Source organism: Pseudophryne corroboree, unplaced genomic scaffold, assembly GCF_028390025.1.
Source record: "Pseudophryne corroboree isolate aPseCor3 unplaced genomic scaffold, aPseCor3.hap2 scaffold_1284, whole genome shotgun sequence".
In the NCBI taxonomy this organism is placed as follows: Eukaryota; Metazoa; Chordata; class Amphibia; order Anura; family Myobatrachidae; genus Pseudophryne; species Pseudophryne corroboree.
Window position 1 is genome coordinate 32,019 of NW_026967909.1, and position 16,313 is coordinate 48,331.

A 16,313-nucleotide genomic window follows, 5' to 3' on the forward strand; every position below is an offset into this window, starting at 1 on the left:
TAAAATCACTGAATCAAATCTAACTCTGATTACATCAGAGAAGGCCAGGTACCCTACACCATAAGAGGGGGTTTGAAATTTTGACTTGTCTACTTAAAGATCACCAAAATCTGATAACAAGGTCAATTACGTTCCTGGGTGGGATTGAACTTGGTCGGCTCTCGTATAATTCAGATCTCTTTGTCTCAGGTCTCTCTCCAGCCTAGTTTGCTGTCTGTTTCCACTTCTCTTTTCTTGAGCCGCTCCCTTCTATGCCCTTGCGCACTATCCTGACTTCTCTCGTCTGCTTACTTTGTGCATTCCAACGCACAATGCAAAAGGCCGCCATGCCCTGCATACCCCTTTTCTCTTTTCATGTGCAGATGAGGGTTCCAGCCAACTTTGGCCCACTGCTTGGATGACATCACCATATGCAAATCCATCTGCTGCAGGCCTTCCCCCAGGAATGCTTGTACTAGTTGTTGCATTTGGTTTGTTGTTTGGGGGTGCTTCAGTATTAGGCAGCCTTCTGCCCTCCCATGTTCATCTGAAAATATGTGTTCTCCCTGCAGTTGTTGTCCCCAGATGAGAGTTCCCTTGTGCTGCCTCAGTTGAATCTCCTTTACTTGACAGAGATGTGCCTGAGCAGCGGCCCTCCCCAGCCCTATCCCAAATCATACTTATTTTGCATAGGAGATACCATGGTCATGAAGATTGTTCTCCCAGGGTGAGGTTCATTCATTGCATTCTGGGTATGCTGACCCCTGTGATTTCCCCAAATGTGGGAAACTCGACTGCATTATTTGTGGTAGTGGGGGACTGTGTTTGTGCTTTTCTCTGGTCAGCTCTGGTAAAAGTCAGATTTCTTTGCCTCAGATCTTCCTCTAGCCTTGTTCTTCTTTTGAGAGTTCTCTTGTGCTGTCTCAGTTGGATCTCCTTCACTTGACAGGGGGGTGCCCGAGCAGCGACCCTCCCCAGCTCTAGCCCAACTCCTACTTACCTGCCAAGTGAGATACTATGATCATGAAGGTGCTTCTCCCAGGGCAAGGCTTACCCATTGCACTCTGGGTGTGTTGCTCCTGCGATTTCCCCAAATGTGGGACACTTGACTGCATAATTTGTGTTTCCCCTGGTCGGCTCTGAGATAATTCAGATCTCTTTGTCTCAGGTCTCTCTCCAGCCTAGTTTGCTCTCTGTTTCCACTTCTCTTTTCTTGAGCCGCTCCCTTCTATGCCCTTGCGCACTATCCTGACTTTTCCCGTCTGCTTACTTTGTGCATTCCAACGCACAATGCGAACTACAGGTAGTGCTGCAGGGCCCACACCCTTTTACTTGCCTTACAGAGGAGCTCTGGAGCTGTTACAGTGCCCAAGCTGCTGCAAGAAATCAGCTTGAATGCTTAAGGGGCTGGGGCATAGCACTCATGAGCCCCACACCGAAGGAGGGTGGAGGTGTTTAATGCGAACTAGGGGTCATCCAAGCGCCGCAAAAGGCCGCCATGCCCTGCACACCCCTTTTCTCTTTTCATATGCAGACGAGGGTTGAAGCCAACTTTGACCCACTGCTTGGATGACATCACCATATGCAAATCCATCTGCTGCAGGCCTTCCCCCAGGAATGCTTGTACTAGTTGTTGCATTTGGTTTGTTGTTTGGGGGTGCTTCAGTATTAGGCAGCCTTCTGCCCTCCCATGTTCATCTGAAAATATGTGTTCTCCCTGCAGTTGTTGTCCCCAGATGAGAGTTCCCTTGTGCTGCCTCAGTTGAATCTCCTTTACTTGACAGAGATGTGCCTGAGCAGCGGCCCTCCCCAGCCCTATCCCAAATCATACTTATTTTGCATAGGAGATACCATGGTCATGAAGATTGTTCTCCCAGGGTGAGGTTCATTCATTGCATTCTGGGTATGCTGACCCCTGTGATTTCCCCAAATGTGGGAAACTCGACTGCATTATTTGTGGTAGTGGGGGACTGTGTTTGTGCTTTCCTCTGGTCAGCTCTGGTAAAAGTCAGATTTCTTTGTCTCAGATATTCCTCTAGCCTTGTTCTTCTTTTGAGAGTTCTCTTGTGCTGTCTCAGTTGGATCTCCTTCACTTGACAGGGGGGTGCCCGAGCAGCGACCCTCCCCAGTTCTAGCCCAACTCCTACTTACCTGCCAGGTTAAATACTATGATCATGAAGGTGCTTCTCCCAGGGCAAGGCTCACCCATTGCTCTCTGGGTGTGTTGCTCCTGCGATTTCCCCAAATGTGGGACACTTGACTGCATAATTTGTGTTTCCCCTGGTCGGCTCTCGTATAATTCAGATCTCTTTGTCTCAGGTCTCTCTCCAGCCTAGTTTGCTGTCTGTTTCCACTTCTCTTTTCTTGAGCCGCTCCCTTCTATGCCCTTGCGCACTATCCTGACTTCTCCCGTCTGCTTACTTTGTGCATTCCAACGCACAATGCGAACTACAGGTAGTGCTGCAGGGCCCACACCCTTTTACTTGCCTTACAGAGCAGCTCTGGAGCTGTTACAGTGCCCAGCTGCTGCAAGAAATCAGCTTGAATGCTTAAGGGGCTGGGGCATAGCCAACATGAGCCCCACACCGAAGGAGGGTGGAGGTGTTTAATGCGAACTAGGGGTCATCCAAGCGCCGCAAAAGGCCGCCATGCCCTGCACGCCCCTTTTCTCTTTTCATATGCAGACGAGGGTTGTAGCCAACTTTGACCCACTGCTTGGATGACAGAACCATATGCAAATCCATCTGCTGCAGGCCTTCCCCCAGGAATGCTTGCACTAGTTGTTGCATTTGGTTTGTTGTTTGGGGGTGCTTCAGTATTAGGCAGCCTTCTGCCCTCCCATGTTCATCTGAAAATATGTGTTCTCCCTGCAGTTGTTGTCCCCAGATGAGAGTTCCCTTGTGCTGCCTCAGTTGAATCTCCTTTACTTGACAGAGATGTGCCTGAGCAGCGGCCCTCCCCAGCCCTATCCCAAATCATACTTATTTTGCATAGGAGATACCATGGTCATGAAGATTGTTCTCCCAGGGTGAGGTTCATTCATTGCATTCTGGGTATGCTGACCCCTGTGATTTCCCCAAATGTGGGAAACTCGACTGCATTATTTGTGGTAGTGGGGGACTGTGTTTGTGCTTTCCTCTGGTCAGCTCTGGTAAAAGTCAGATTTCTTTGTCTCAGATCTTCCTCTAGCCTTGTTCTTCTTTCGAGAGTTCCCTTGCGCTGCCTCAGTTGGATCTCCTTCACTTGACAGGGGGTGCCCGAGCAGTGACCCTCCCCAGCTCTAGCCCAACTCCTACTTACCTGCCAGGTGAGATACTATGATCATGAAGGTGCTTCTCCCAGGGCAAAGCTCACCCATTGCACTCTGGGTGTGCTGCTCCTGCGATTTCCCCAAATGTGGGAAACTTGACTGCATAATTTTTGTTTCCCTTGGTCGGCTCTCGTATAATTCAGATCTCTTTGTCTCAGGTCTCTCTCCAGCCTAGTTTGCTGTCTGTTTCCACTTCTCTTTTCTTGAGCCGCTCCCTTCTATGCCCTTGCGCACTATCTTGACGTCTCCCGTCTGCTTACTTTGTGCCTTCCAATGCACAATGCAAACTACAGGTAGTGCTGCAGGGCCCACACCCTTTTACTTGCCTTACAAAGCAGCTCTGGAGCTGTTACAGTGCCCAGCTGCTGCAAGAAATCAGCTTGAATGCTTAAGGGGCTGGGGCATAGCCAACATGAGCCCCACACCGAAGGAGGGTGGAGGTGTTTAATGCGAACTAGGGGTCATCCAAGCGCCGCAAAAGGCCGCCATGCCCTGCACGCCCCTTTTCTCTTTTCATATGCAGACGAGGGTTGAAGCCAACTTTGACCCACTGCTTGGATGACATCACCATATGCAAATCCATCTGCTGCAGGCCCTCCCCCAGGAATGCTTGCACTAGTTGTTGCATTTGGTTTGTTGTTTGGGGGTGCTTCAGTATTACGCAGCCTTCTGCCCTCCCATGTTCATCTGAAAATATGTGTTCTCCCTGCAGTTGTTGTCCCCAGATGAGAGTTCCCTTGTGCTGCCTCAGTTGAATCTCCTTTACTTGACAGAGATGTGCCTGAGCAGCGGCCCTCCCCAGCCCTATCCCAAATCATACTTATTTTGCATAATAGATACCATGGTCATGAAGATTGTTCTCCCAGGGTGAGGTTCATTCATTGCATTCTGGGTATGCTGACCCCTGTGATTTCCCCAAATGTGGGAAACTCGACTGCATTATTTGTGGTAGTGGGGGACTGTGTTTGTGCTTTTCTCTGGTCAGCTCTGGTAAAAGTCAGATTTCTTTGCCTCAGATCTTCCTCTAGCCTTGTTCTTCTTTTGAGAGTTCTCTTGTGCTGTCTCAGTTGGATCTCCTTCACTTGACAGGGGGGTGCCCGAGCAGCGACCCTCCCCAGCTCTAGCCCAACTCCTACTTACCTGCCAAGTGAGATACTATGATCATGAAGGTGCTTCTCCCAGGGCAAGGCTTACCCATTGCACTCTGGGTGTGTTGCTCCTGCGATTTCCCCAAATGTGGGACACTTGACTGCATAATTTGTGTTTCCCCTGGTCGGCTCTCGTATAATTCAGATCTCTTTGTCTCAGGTCTCTCTCCAGCCTAGTTTGCTGTCTGTTTCCACTTCTCTTTTCTTGAGCCGCTCCCTTCTATGCCCTTGCGCACTATCCTGACTTCTCCCGTCTGCTTACTTTGTGCATTCCAACGCACAATGCGAACTACAGGTAGTGCTGCAGGGCCCACACCCTTTTACTTGCCTTACAGAGCAGCTCTGGAGCTGTTACAGTGCCCAGCTGCTGCAAGAAATCAGCTTGAATGCTTAAGGGGCTGGGGCATAGCCAACATGAGCCCCACACCGAAGGAGGGTGGAGGTGTTTAATGCGAACTAGGGGTCATCCAAGCGCCGCAAAAGGCCGCCATGCCCTGCACGCCCCTTTTCTCTTTTCATATGCAGACGAGGGTTGAAGCCAACTTTGACCCACTGCTTGGATGACAGAACCATATGCAAATCCATCTGCTGCAGGCCTTCCCCCAGGAATGCTTGCACTAGTTGTTGCATTTGGTTTGTTGTTTGGGGGTGCTTCAGTATTAGGCAGCCTTCTGCCCTCCCATGTTCATCTGAAAATATGTGTTCTCCCTGCAGTTGTTGTCCCCAGATGAGAGTTCCCTTGTGCTGCCTCAGTTGAATCTCCTTTACTTGACAGAGATGTGCCTGAGCAGCGGCCCTCCCCAGCCCTATCCCAAATCATACTTATTTTGCATAGGAGATACCATGGTCATGAAGATTGTTCTCCCAGGGTGAGGTTCATTCATTGCATTCTGGGTATGCTGACCCCTGTGATTTCCCCAAATGTGGGAAACTCGACTGCATTATTTGTGGTAGTGGGGGACTGTGTTTGTGCTTTCCTCTGGTCAGCTCTGGTAAAAGTCAGATTTCTTTGTCTCAGATCTTCCTCTAGCCTTGTTCTTCTTTCGAGAGTTCCCTTGCGCTGCCTCAGTTGAATCTCCTTCACTTGACAGGGGGGTGCCCGAGCAGTGACCCTCCCCAGCTCTAGCCCAACTCCTACTTACCTGCCAGGTGAGATACTATGATCATGAAGGTGCTTCTCCCAGGGCAAAGCTCACCCATTGCACTCTGGGTGTGCTGCTCCTGCGATTTCCCCAAATGTGGGAAACTTGACTGCATAATTTTTGTTTCCCTTGGTCGGCTCTCGTATAATTCAGATCTCTTTGTCTCAGGTCTCTCTCCAGCCTAGTTTGCTGTCTGTTTCCACTTCTCTTTTCTTGAGCCGCTCCCTTCTATGCCCTTGCGCACTATCTTGACGTCTCCCGTCTGCTTACTTTGTGCCTTCCAATGCACAATGCAAACTACAGGTAGTGCTGCAGGGCCCACACCCTTTTACTTGCCTTACAAAGCAGCTCTGGAGCTGTTACAGTGCCCAGCTGCTGCAAGAAATCAGCTTGAATGCTTAAGGGGCTGGGGCATAGCCAACATGAGCCCCACACCGAAGGAGGGTGGAGGTGTTTAATGCGAACTAGGGGTCATCCAAGCGCCGCAAAAGGCCGCCATGCCCTGCACGCCCCTTTTCTCTTTTCATATGCAGACGAGGGTTGAAGCCAACTTTGACCCACTGCTTGGATGACATCACCATATGCAAATCCATCTGCTGCAGGCCCTCCCCCAGGAATGCTTGCACTAGTTGTTGCATTTGGTTTGTTGTTTGGGGGTGCTTCAGTATTACGCAGCCTTCTGCCCTCCCATGTTCATCTGAAAATATGTGTTCTCCCTGCAGTTGTTGTCCCCAGATGAGAGTTCCCTTGTGCTGCCTCAGTTGAATCTCCTTTACTTGACAGAGATGTGCCTGAGCAGCGGCCCTCCCCAGCCCTATCCCAAATCATACTTATTTTGCATAATAGATACCATGGTCATGAAGATTGTTCTCCCAGGGTGAGGTTCATTCATTGCATTCTGGGTATGCTGACCCCTGTGATTTCCCCAAATGTGGGAAACTCGACTGCATTATTTGTGGTAGTGGGGGACTGTGTTTGTGCTTTTCTCTGGTCAGCTCTGGTAAAAGTCAGATTTCTTTGCCTCAGATCTTCCTCTAGCCTTGTTCTTCTTTTGAGAGTTCTCTTGTGCTGTCTCAGTTGGATCTCCTTCACTTGACAGGGGGGTGCCCGAGCAGCGACCCTCCCCAGCTCTAGCCCAACTCCTACTTACCTGCCAAGTGAGATACTATGATCATGAAGGTGCTTCTCCCAGGGCAAGGCTTACCCATTGCACTCTGGGTGTGTTGCTCCTGCGATTTCCCCAAATGTGGGACACTTGACTGCATAATTTGTGTTTCCCCTGGTCGGCTCTCGTATAATTCAGATCTCTTTGTCTCAGGTCTCTCTCCAGCCTAGTTTGCTGTCTGTTTCCACTTCTCTTTTCTTGAGCCGCTCCCTTCTATGCCCTTGCGCACTATCCTGACTTCTCCCGTCTGCTTACTTTGTGCATTCCAACGCACAATGCGAACTACAGGTAGTGCTGCAGGGCCCACACCCTTTTACTTGCCTTACAGAGCAGCTCTGGAGCTGTTACAGTGCCCAGCTGCTGCAAGAAATCAGCTTGAATGCTTAAGGGGCTGGGGCATAGCCAACATGAGCCCCACACCGAAGGAGGGTGGAGGTGTTTAATGCGAACTAGGGGTCATCCAAGCGCCGCAAAAGGCCGCCATGCCCTGCACGCCCCTTTTCTCTTTTCATATGCAGACGAGGGTTGAAGCCAACTTTGACCCACTGCTTGGATGACAGAACCATATGCAAATCCATCTGCTGCAGGCCTTCCCCCAGGAATGCTTGCACTAGTTGTTGCATTTGGTTTGTTGTTTGGGGGTGCTTCAGTATTAGGCAGCCTTCTGCCCTCCCATGTTCATCTGAAAATATGTGTTCTCCCTGCAGTTGTTGTCCCCAGATGAGAGTTCCCTTGTGCTGCCTCAGTTGAATCTCCTTTACTTGACAGAGATGTGCCTGAGCAGCGGCCCTCCCCAGCCCTATCCCAAATCATACTTATTTTGCATAGGAGATACCATGGTCATGAAGATTGTTCTCCCAGGGTGAGGTTCATTCATTGCATTCTGGGTATGCTGACCCCTGTGATTTCCCCAAATGTGGGAAACTCGACTGCATTATTTGTGGTAGTGGGGGACTGTGTTTGTGCTTTCCTCTGGTCAGCTCTGGTAAAAGTCAGATTTCTTTGTCTCAGATCTTCCTCTAGCCTTGTTCTTCTTTCGAGAGTTCCCTTGCGCTGCCTCAGTTGAATCTCCTTCACTTGACAGGGGGGTGCCCGAGCAGTGACCCTCCCCAGCTCTAGCCCAACTCCTACTTACCTGCCAGGTGAGATACTATGATCATGAAGGTGCTTCTCCCAGGGCAAAGCTCACCCATTGCACTCTGGGTGTGCTGCTACTGCGATTTCCCCAAATGTGGGAAACTTGACTGCATAATTTTTGTTTCCCTTGGTCGGCTCTCGTATAATTCAGATCTCTTTGTCTCAGGTCTCTCTCCAGCCTAGTTTGCTGTCTGTTTCCACTTCTCTTTTCTTGAGCCGCTCCCTTCTATGCCCTTGCGCACTATCCTGACGTCTCCCGTCTGCTTACTTTGTGCCTTCCAATGCACAATGCAAACTACAGGTAGTGCTGCAGGGCCCACACCCTTTTACTTGCCTTACAAAGCAGCTCTGGAGCTGTTACAGTGCCCAGCTGCTGCAAGAAATCAGCTTGAATGCTTAAGGGGCTGGGGCATAGCCAACATGAGCCCCACACCGAAGGAGAGTGGAGGTGTTTAATGCGAACTAGGGGTCATCCAAGCGCCGCAAAAGGCCGCCATGCCCTGCACGCCCCTTTTCTCTTTTCATATGCAGACGAGGGTTGAAGCCAACTTTGACCCACTGCTTGGATGACATCACCATATGCAAATCCATCTGCTGCAGGCCCTCCCCCAGGAATGCTTGCACTAGTTGTTGCATTTGGTTTGTTGTTTGGGGGTGCTTCAGTATTACGCAGCCTTCTGCCCTCCCATGTTCATCTGAAAATATGTGTTCTCCCTGCAGTTGTTGTCCCCAGATGAGAGTTCCCTTGTGCTGCCTCAGTTGAATCTCCTTTACTTGACAGAGATATGCCTGAGCAGCGGCCCTCCCCAGCCCTATCCCAAATCATACTTATTTTGCATAATAGATACCATGGTCATGAAGATTGTTCTCCCAGGGTGAGGTTCATTCATTGCATTCTGGGTATGCTGACCCCTGTGATTTCCCCAAATGTGGGAAACTCGACTGCATTATTTGTGGTAGTGGGGGACTGTGTTTGTGCTTTTCTCTGGTCAGCTCTGGTAAAAGTCAGATTTCTTTGCCTCAGATCTTCCTCTAGCCTTGTTCTTCTTTTGAGAGTTCTCTTGTGCTGTCTCAGTTGGATCTCCTTCACTTGACAGGGGGGTGCCCGAGCAGCGACCCTCCCCAGCTCTAGCCCAACTCCTACTTACCTGCCAAGTGAGATACTATGATCATGAAGGTGCTTCTCCCAGGGCAAGGCTTACCCATTGCACTCTGGGTGTGTTGCTCCTGCGATTTCCCCAAATGTGGGACACTTGACTGCATAATTTGTGTTTCCCCTGGTCGGCTCTCGTATAATTCAGATCTCTTTGTCTCAGGTCTCTCTCCAGCCTAGTTTGCTGTCTGTTTCCACTTCTCTTTTCTTGAGCCGCTCCCTTCTATGCCCTTGCGCACTATCCTGACTTTTCCCGTCTGCTTACTTTGTGCATTCCAACGCACAATGCGAACTACAGGTAGTGCTGCAGGGCCCACACCCTTTTACTTGCCTTACAGAGGAGCTCTGGAGCTGTTACAGTGCCCAGCTGCTGCAAGAAATCAGCTTGAATGCTTAAGGGGCTGGGGCATAGCACTCATGAGCCCCACACCGAAGGAGGGTGGAGGTGTTTAATGCGAACTAGGGGTCATCCAAGCGCCGCAAAAGGCCGCCATGCCCTGCACACCCCTTTTCTCTTTTCATATGCAGACGAGGGTTGAAGCCAACTTTGACCCACTGCTTGGATGACATCACCATATGCAAATCCATCTGCTGCAGGCCTTCCCCCAGGAATGCTTGTACTAGTTGTTGCATTTGGTTTGTTGTTTGGGGGTGCTTCAGTATTAGGCAGCCTTCTGCCCTCCCATGTTCATCTGAAAATATGTGTTCTCCCTGCAGTTGTTGTCCCCAGATGAGAGTTCCCTTGTGCTGCCTCAGTTGAATCTCCTTTACTTGACAGAGATGTGCCTGAGCAGCGGCCCTCCCCAGCCCTATCCCAAATCATACTTATTTTGCATAGGAGATACCATGGTCATGAAGATTGTTCTCCCAGGGTGAGGTTCATTCATTGCATTCTATGTATGCTGACCCCTGTGATTTCCCCAAATGTGGGAAACTCGACTGCATTATTTGTGGTAGTGGGGGACTGTGTTTGTGCTTTCCTCTGGTCAGCTCTGGTAAAAGTCAGATTTCTTTGTCTCAGATCTTCCTCTAGCCTTGTTCTTCTTTCGAGCGTTCCCTTGCGCTGCCTCAGTTGGATCTCCTTCACTTGACAGGGGGGTGCCCGAGCAGCGACCCTCCCCAGCACTAGCCCAACTCCTACTTACCTGCCAGGTGAGATACTATGATCATGAAGGTGCTTCTCCCAGGGCAAGGCTCACCCATTGCACTCTGGGTGTGCTGCTCCTGCGATTTACCCAAATGTGGGAAACTTGACTGCATAATTTTTGTTTCCCTTGGTCGGCTCTCGTATAATTCAGATCTCTTTGTCTCAGGTCTCTCACCAGCCTAGTTTGCTGTCTGTTTCCACTTCTCTTTTCTTGAGCCGCTCCCTTCTATGCCCTTGCGCACTATCCTGACTTCTCCCGTCTGCTTACTTTGTGCCTTCCAATGCACAATGCAAACTACAGGTAGTCCTGCAGGGCCCACACCCTTTTACTTGCCTTACAAAGCAGCTCTGGAGCTGTTACAGTGCCCAGCTGCTGCAAGAAATCAGCTTGAATGCTTAAGGGGCTGGGGCATAGCCAACATGAGCCCCACACCGAAGGAGGGTGGAGGTGTTTAATACGAACTAGGGGTCATCCAAGCGCCGCAAAAGGCCGCCATGCCCTGCACGCCCCTTTTCTCTTTTCATATGCAGACGAGGGTTGAAGCCAACTTTGACCCACTGCTTGGATGACATAACCATATGCAAATCAATCTGCTGCAGGCCTTCCCCCAGGAATGCTTGCACTAGTTGTTGCATTTGGTTTGTTGTTTGGGGGTGCTTCAGTATTAGGCAGCCTTCTGCCCTCCCATGTTCATCTGAAAATATGTGTTCTCCCTGCAGTTGTTGTCCCCAGATGAGAGTTCCCTTGTGCTGCCTCAGTTGAATCTCCTTTACTTGACAGAGATGTGCCTGAGCAGCGGCCCTCCCCAGCCCTATCCCAAATCATACTTATTTTGCATAGGAGATACCATGGTCATGAAGATTGTTCTCCCAGGGTGAGGTTCATTCATTGCATTCTAGGTATGCTGACCCCTGTGATTTCCCCAAATGTGGGAAACTTGACTGCATTATTTGTGGTAGTGGGGAACTGTGTTTGTGCTTTCCTCTGGTCAGCTCTGGTAAAAGTCAGATTTCTTTGTCTCATTTCTTCCTCTAGCCTTATTCTTCTTTCGAGAGTTCCTTTGTGCTGCCTCAGTTGGATCTCCTTCACTTGACAGGGGGGTGCTTGAGCAGCGACCCTCCCCAGCTCTAGCCCAACTCCTACTTACCTGCCAGGTGAGATACTATGATCATGAATGTGCTTCTCCCAGGGCAAGGCTCACCCATTGCACTCTGGGTGTGCTGCTCCTGCGATTTCCCCAAATGTGGGACACTTGACTGCATAATTTGTGTTTCCCCTGGTCGGCTCTCGTATAATTCAGATCTCTTTTTCTCAGGTTTCTCTCCAGCCTAGTTTGCTGTCTGTTTCCACTTCTCTTTTCTTGAGCCGCTCCCTTCTATGCCCTTGCGCACTATCCTGACTTCTCCCGTCTGCTTACTTTGTGCCTTCCAACACACAATGCGAACTACAGGTAGTGCTGCAGGGCCCACACCCTTTTACTTGCCTTACAGAGCAGCTCTGGAGCTGTTACAGTGCCAATCTGCTGCAAGAAATCAGCTTGAATGCTTCAGGGGCAGGGGCATTGCCAACATGAGCCCCACACCAAAGGAGGGTGGGGGTATTTAATGCGAACTAAGGGTCATCCAAGCGCCGCAAAAGGCCGCCATGCCCTGCATACCCCTTTTCTCTTTTCATATGCAGATGAGGGTTCCAGCCAACTTTGTCCCACTGCTTGGATGACATCACTGTATGCAAATGCGTCTTCTGCAAACCTTCCCCCAGGAATGCTTGTACTAGTTGTTGCATTTGGTTTGTTGTTTGGGGGTGCTTTAGTATTAGGCAGCCTTCTGCCCTCCCATGTTCATCTGAAAATATGTGTTCTCCCAGCAGTTGTTGTCCCCAGATGAGAGTTCCCTTGTGCTGCCTCAGTTGAATCTCCTTTACTTGACAGAGATATGCCTGAGCAGCGGCCCTCCCCAGCCCTATCCCAAATCATACTTATTTTGCATAGGAGATACCATGGTCATGAAGATTCTTCTCCCAGGGTGAGGTTCATTCATTGCATTCTGGGTATGCTGACCCCTGTGATTTCCCCAAATGTGGGAAACTCGACTGCATTATTTGTGGTAGTGGGGGACTGTGTTTGTGCTTTCCTCTGGTCAGCTCTGGTAAAAGTCAGATTTCTTTGTCTCAGATCTTCCTCTAGCCTTGTTCTTCTTTCGAGAGTTCCCTTGTGCTGCCTCAGTTGGATCTCCTTCACTTGACAGGGGGGTGCCCGAGCAGCGACCCTCCCCAGCTCTAGCCCAACTCCTACTTACCTGCCAGGTGAGATACTATGATCAGGAAGGTGCTTCTCCCAGGGCAAGGCTCACCCATTGCACTCTGGGTGTGCTGCTACTGCGATTTCCCCAAATGTGGGACACTTGACTGCATAATTTGTGTTTCCACTGGTCGGCTTTCATATAATTCAGATCTCTTTGTCTCAGGTCTCTCTCCAGCCTAGTTTGCTGTCTGTTTCCACTTCTTTTTTTTTGAGCCCCTCCCTTCTATACCCTTGTGCACTATCCTGACTTCTCCTCCTGTCTGCTTACTTTGTGCCTTCCAACGCACAATGCGAACTACAGGTAGTGCTGCAGGGCCCACACCCTTTTACTTGCCTTACAGAGCAGCTCTGGAGCTGTTACAGTGCCAAGCTGCTGCAAGAAATCAGCTTGAATGCTTCAGGGGCTGGGGCATTGCCAACATGAGCCCCACACCGAAGGAGGGTGGGGGTGTTTAATGTGAACTAGGGGTCATCCAAGCGCCGCAAAAGGCCGCCATGCCCTGCACGCCCCTTTTCTCTTTTCATATGCAGACGAGGGTTGAAGCCAACTTTGACCCACTACTTGGATGACACAACCATATGCAAATCCATCTGCTGCAGGCCTTCCCCCAGGAATGCTTGCACTAGTTGTTGCATTTGGTTTGTTGTTTGGGGGTGCTTCAGTATTAGGCAGCCTTCTGCCCTCCCATGTTCATCTGAAAATATGTGTTCTCCCTGCAGTTGTTGTCCCCAGATGTGAGTTCCCTTGTGCTGCCTCAGTTGAATCTCCTTTACTTGACAGAGATGTGCCTGAGCAGCGGCCCTCCCCAGCCCTATCCCAAATCATACTTATTTTGCATAGGAGATACCATGGTCATGAAGATTGTTCTCCCAGGGTGAGGTTCTATTCAAAATCGCAGTTGGTCCCAATGACGCGGTTGTTGTTTTTGGGAGTCATACTGGACACAGAAGAGGCTTTCTTCCAGTGGAAAGGCTATGGAGATCCAGAGTCTGGTCAAACAAATTCTAAAACCAGCAAGAGTGTTAATCCATCAATGCATTCTGTTGCTTGGAAAGATGGTTGCGGCCTACGAGGCCATTCAGTTTGGCAGGTTCCATGCCAGAGTGTTCCAGTGGGACCTGTTGGACAAGTGGTCCGGATCCCACCTACACATGCACCGGAGGATAATCCTGTCTTCCAAGACCAGAATCTCACTCCATTGGTGGCTGCACAGTTCTCACCTCCTAGAGGGGCGATGGTTCGGGATCCAGGACTGGATCCTAGGGACCACGGATGCAACCCTCCGAGGCTGGGGAGCAGTCACACAGGGGAAAACATCCAAGGAAGATGGTCAAGTCAGGAAAGTTGTCTCCACATAAATATTCTGGAGTTAAGGGCCATTTAATAACTGCAGACACAGTACGCACTGGGACGGGTGCCCAGCATCCTCTACGGACTAAGAGAAAAGGATTTACCGGTAGGTATTAAAATCCTATTTTCTCTAACGTCCTAGAGGATGCTGGGGACTCCGTAAGGACCATGGGGATAGACAGGCTCCGCAGGAGACATGGGTACTTTAAGAAAGACTTTAGTTCTTGGTGTACACTGGCTCCTCCCTCTATGCCCCTCCTCCAGACCTCAGTTTGATACTGTGCCCAGTGGAGACTGGATGCTTTCAGGAGCTCTCCTGAGCTTTCTGACAGAAAGTATTTTGTTAGGTTTTTAATTTTCAGGGAGCACTGCTGGCAACAGATTCCCTCATCGAGGGACTGAGGGGAGAGAAGCAGCCCTACTCTGAGTTGCAAGGTCCTGCTTCTTAGGCTACTGGACACCATTAGCTCCAGAGGGATTGGTACGCAGGATCTCACCATCGCCGTCCGTCCCAGAGCCGCGCCTCCGTCCCCCTTGCAGAGCCGGAGGATAGAAGCCGGGTGAGTATGAGAAGAAAAGAAGACTTCAGAGGTGGCAGAAGACTTCATGATCTTCACTGAAGTAACGCACAGCACTGCAGCTGTGCGCCATTGCTCCCATACAGCTCACACACTCCAGTCACTGCAGGGTGCAGGGCGCAGGGGGGGGGGGGGGCACCTGGGCAGCAATATAACCTCTTTTTGGCAAAAATATAACACATATACAGCTGGGCACTATATATATGTATGAGCCCCCACCAATTTTACAGTTTAAGCGGGACAGAAGCCCGCCGCCGAGGGTGCGGGGCTTCTCCCTCAGCACTCACCAGCGCCATTTTTTCTTCACAGCACCGCTGAGAGGAAGCTCCCCGGACTCTCCCCTGCTTATACCATAGTAGACAAGAGAGTTGAAAAGAGGGGGGGGGGGGCACATAATTCGGCGCAAATTACATACAGCAGTACTACTGGGCAAACATTAAGTTACTGTGTATTCCTGGGTTATATAGCGCTGGGGTGTGTTCTGGCATACTCTCTCTCTGTCTCTCCAAAGGGCCTTGTGGGGAAACTGTCTTCAGAAAAAGCATTCCCTGTGTGTGTGGTGTGTCGGTACACGTGTGTCGACATGTCTGAGGAAGAAGGCTATATTAGAGAGGAGCAGGAGCAAATGAATGTGGTGTCTCCACCGACAGCTGATTGGATGGATATGTGGAGTGTTTTAAATGCTAGTGTAAACTCATTGCACAAAAGATTAGACAAGGCTGAAGCTTTGGGACAGTCAGGGTCTCAACCCATGCCTGATCCTATGTTGCAGGGACTGTCAGGGTCTCATAAGCGCCCACTATCCCAGATTGTTGACACAGATACCGACACGGATTCTGACTCCAGTGTCGATTACGATGATGCAAAGTTACAGCCAAAATTGGCAAAATCCATTCGATATATGATTATGGCAATAAAAGATGTTTTGCACATCAGAGAGGAATCCCCTGTCCCTGACAAGAGGGTACATATGTACAAGGGAAAAAAGCCTGAGGTAACCTTTGAGGGGGTCACACGAGCTGAACGAGTTATGTGAAAAAGCTTGGGAATCTCCAGATAAAGGACTGCAGATTTCCAAAAGGATTCTTATGGCGTATCCTTTCCTATCAATGGATAGGTTACGATGGGAATCCTCCCCTAGGGTGGACAAAGCATTAACACGCTTATCCAAGAAGGTAGCCCTCCCGTCCCAGTATACGGCTACCCTCAAAGAGTCTGCTGACCGCAAACAGGAGATTACCCTGAAGTCCATTTATACACATTCAGGTACCTTACTCAGACCGGCAATTGCGTCGGCCTGGGTGTGTAGTGCTGTAGCGGCATGGACGGATACCTTATCTGAGGGGATGGATACCCTAGATAAGGATACTATTTTATTGACCCTGGGGCATATAAGAGATGCTGTCCTATATATGTGTGTATGCAAACTACAGGTGGTGCTGCAGGGCTCACACCCTTTTACTTGTCTTGTAGAACAACTCTGGAGCTGTTACTGGGTCCAGCTGCTGCAAGAAATCAGCTTGAATGCTTCAGGGGCTGGGGCATGGCCAACATGAGCCCACACTGATGGGGGGTGGGGGTGTATAAAGCGATTTAGGCGTCATCCAAGCGCAACCCCACAAAGGCCGCCATGCCCTGCGTGACCCTTTTCTCTTTTCATATGCAGACGAGGGTTGCAGCCAACTATGCCCACTGCTTGGATGACATCACCATATTCAAATCCATCTGCTGCAGGCCTTCCCCCAGGAATGCTTGCACTAGTTGCTGCATTTGGTTTGTTGTTTGGGGGTGCTTCAGTATTAGGCAGCCTTCTGCCCTCCCACATTCGTCTGAAAATGTGTTCTCCCTGCAGTTGTTGTCCCCAGATGAGAGTTCCCTTGTGCTGCCTCTGTTGAATCTC

At 50.1% G+C, this 16,313-nt stretch overlaps 21 non-coding genes and 1 pseudogene across 21 annotated transcripts; all 22 read left to right on the top strand.

Annotated features, from left to right (window-relative positions):
• The first annotated feature begins 655 nt into the window (after window positions 1–655).
• On the top strand, window positions 656–819 carry LOC134993500 (U1 spliceosomal RNA). The gene has a single exon (XR_010197291.1). It is a non-coding gene; the product is annotated as a U1 spliceosomal RNA (small nuclear RNA).
• Window positions 820–971: 152 nt separating this feature from the next.
• On the top strand, window positions 972–1,113 carry LOC134993521 (U1 spliceosomal RNA; annotated as a pseudogene).
• Window positions 1,114–1,806: 693 nt separating this feature from the next.
• On the top strand, window positions 1,807–1,970 carry LOC134993524 (U1 spliceosomal RNA). The gene has a single exon (XR_010197313.1). It is a non-coding gene; the product is annotated as a U1 spliceosomal RNA (small nuclear RNA).
• A 152-nt stretch (window positions 1,971–2,122) lies between these two features.
• On the top strand, window positions 2,123–2,285 carry LOC134993523 (U1 spliceosomal RNA). The gene has a single exon (XR_010197312.1). It is a non-coding gene; the product is annotated as a U1 spliceosomal RNA (small nuclear RNA).
• Window positions 2,286–2,956: 671 nt separating this feature from the next.
• LOC134993525 (U1 spliceosomal RNA) lies at window positions 2,957–3,120 on the top strand. The gene has a single exon (XR_010197314.1). It is a non-coding gene; the product is annotated as a U1 spliceosomal RNA (small nuclear RNA).
• Window positions 3,121–3,271: 151 nt separating this feature from the next.
• Window positions 3,272–3,434, top strand: LOC134993511 (U1 spliceosomal RNA). Its single transcript, XR_010197301.1, has one exon. It is a non-coding gene; the product is annotated as a U1 spliceosomal RNA (small nuclear RNA).
• Window positions 3,435–4,105: 671 nt separating this feature from the next.
• On the top strand, window positions 4,106–4,269 carry LOC134993505 (U1 spliceosomal RNA). Its single transcript, XR_010197296.1, has one exon. It is a non-coding gene; the product is annotated as a U1 spliceosomal RNA (small nuclear RNA).
• A 152-nt stretch (window positions 4,270–4,421) lies between these two features.
• On the top strand, window positions 4,422–4,584 carry LOC134993518 (U1 spliceosomal RNA). Its single transcript, XR_010197308.1, has one exon. It is a non-coding gene; the product is annotated as a U1 spliceosomal RNA (small nuclear RNA).
• Window positions 4,585–5,255: 671 nt separating this feature from the next.
• Window positions 5,256–5,419, top strand: LOC134993498 (U1 spliceosomal RNA). Its single transcript, XR_010197289.1, has one exon. It is a non-coding gene; the product is annotated as a U1 spliceosomal RNA (small nuclear RNA).
• A 152-nt stretch (window positions 5,420–5,571) lies between these two features.
• LOC134993512 (U1 spliceosomal RNA) lies at window positions 5,572–5,734 on the top strand. Its single transcript, XR_010197302.1, has one exon. It is a non-coding gene; the product is annotated as a U1 spliceosomal RNA (small nuclear RNA).
• Window positions 5,735–6,405: 671 nt separating this feature from the next.
• Window positions 6,406–6,569, top strand: LOC134993506 (U1 spliceosomal RNA). The gene has a single exon (XR_010197297.1). It is a non-coding gene; the product is annotated as a U1 spliceosomal RNA (small nuclear RNA).
• Window positions 6,570–6,721: 152 nt separating this feature from the next.
• LOC134993519 (U1 spliceosomal RNA) lies at window positions 6,722–6,884 on the top strand. The gene has a single exon (XR_010197309.1). It is a non-coding gene; the product is annotated as a U1 spliceosomal RNA (small nuclear RNA).
• Window positions 6,885–7,555: 671 nt separating this feature from the next.
• On the top strand, window positions 7,556–7,719 carry LOC134993499 (U1 spliceosomal RNA). Its single transcript, XR_010197290.1, has one exon. It is a non-coding gene; the product is annotated as a U1 spliceosomal RNA (small nuclear RNA).
• A 152-nt stretch (window positions 7,720–7,871) lies between these two features.
• Window positions 7,872–8,034, top strand: LOC134993516 (U1 spliceosomal RNA). Its single transcript, XR_010197306.1, has one exon. It is a non-coding gene; the product is annotated as a U1 spliceosomal RNA (small nuclear RNA).
• A 671-nt stretch (window positions 8,035–8,705) lies between these two features.
• Window positions 8,706–8,869, top strand: LOC134993507 (U1 spliceosomal RNA). The gene has a single exon (XR_010197298.1). It is a non-coding gene; the product is annotated as a U1 spliceosomal RNA (small nuclear RNA).
• A 152-nt stretch (window positions 8,870–9,021) lies between these two features.
• On the top strand, window positions 9,022–9,184 carry LOC134993520 (U1 spliceosomal RNA). Its single transcript, XR_010197310.1, has one exon. It is a non-coding gene; the product is annotated as a U1 spliceosomal RNA (small nuclear RNA).
• Window positions 9,185–9,855: 671 nt separating this feature from the next.
• Window positions 9,856–10,019, top strand: LOC134993502 (U1 spliceosomal RNA). Its single transcript, XR_010197293.1, has one exon. It is a non-coding gene; the product is annotated as a U1 spliceosomal RNA (small nuclear RNA).
• Window positions 10,020–10,171: 152 nt separating this feature from the next.
• LOC134993509 (U1 spliceosomal RNA) lies at window positions 10,172–10,334 on the top strand. The gene has a single exon (XR_010197300.1). It is a non-coding gene; the product is annotated as a U1 spliceosomal RNA (small nuclear RNA).
• A 671-nt stretch (window positions 10,335–11,005) lies between these two features.
• Window positions 11,006–11,169, top strand: LOC134993503 (U1 spliceosomal RNA). The gene has a single exon (XR_010197294.1). It is a non-coding gene; the product is annotated as a U1 spliceosomal RNA (small nuclear RNA).
• A 152-nt stretch (window positions 11,170–11,321) lies between these two features.
• Window positions 11,322–11,484, top strand: LOC134993514 (U1 spliceosomal RNA). The gene has a single exon (XR_010197304.1). It is a non-coding gene; the product is annotated as a U1 spliceosomal RNA (small nuclear RNA).
• Window positions 11,485–12,155: 671 nt separating this feature from the next.
• Window positions 12,156–12,319, top strand: LOC134993501 (U1 spliceosomal RNA). The gene has a single exon (XR_010197292.1). It is a non-coding gene; the product is annotated as a U1 spliceosomal RNA (small nuclear RNA).
• Window positions 12,320–12,471: 152 nt separating this feature from the next.
• On the top strand, window positions 12,472–12,634 carry LOC134993517 (U1 spliceosomal RNA). The gene has a single exon (XR_010197307.1). It is a non-coding gene; the product is annotated as a U1 spliceosomal RNA (small nuclear RNA).
• Window positions 12,635–16,313: the final 3,679 nt, after the last annotated feature.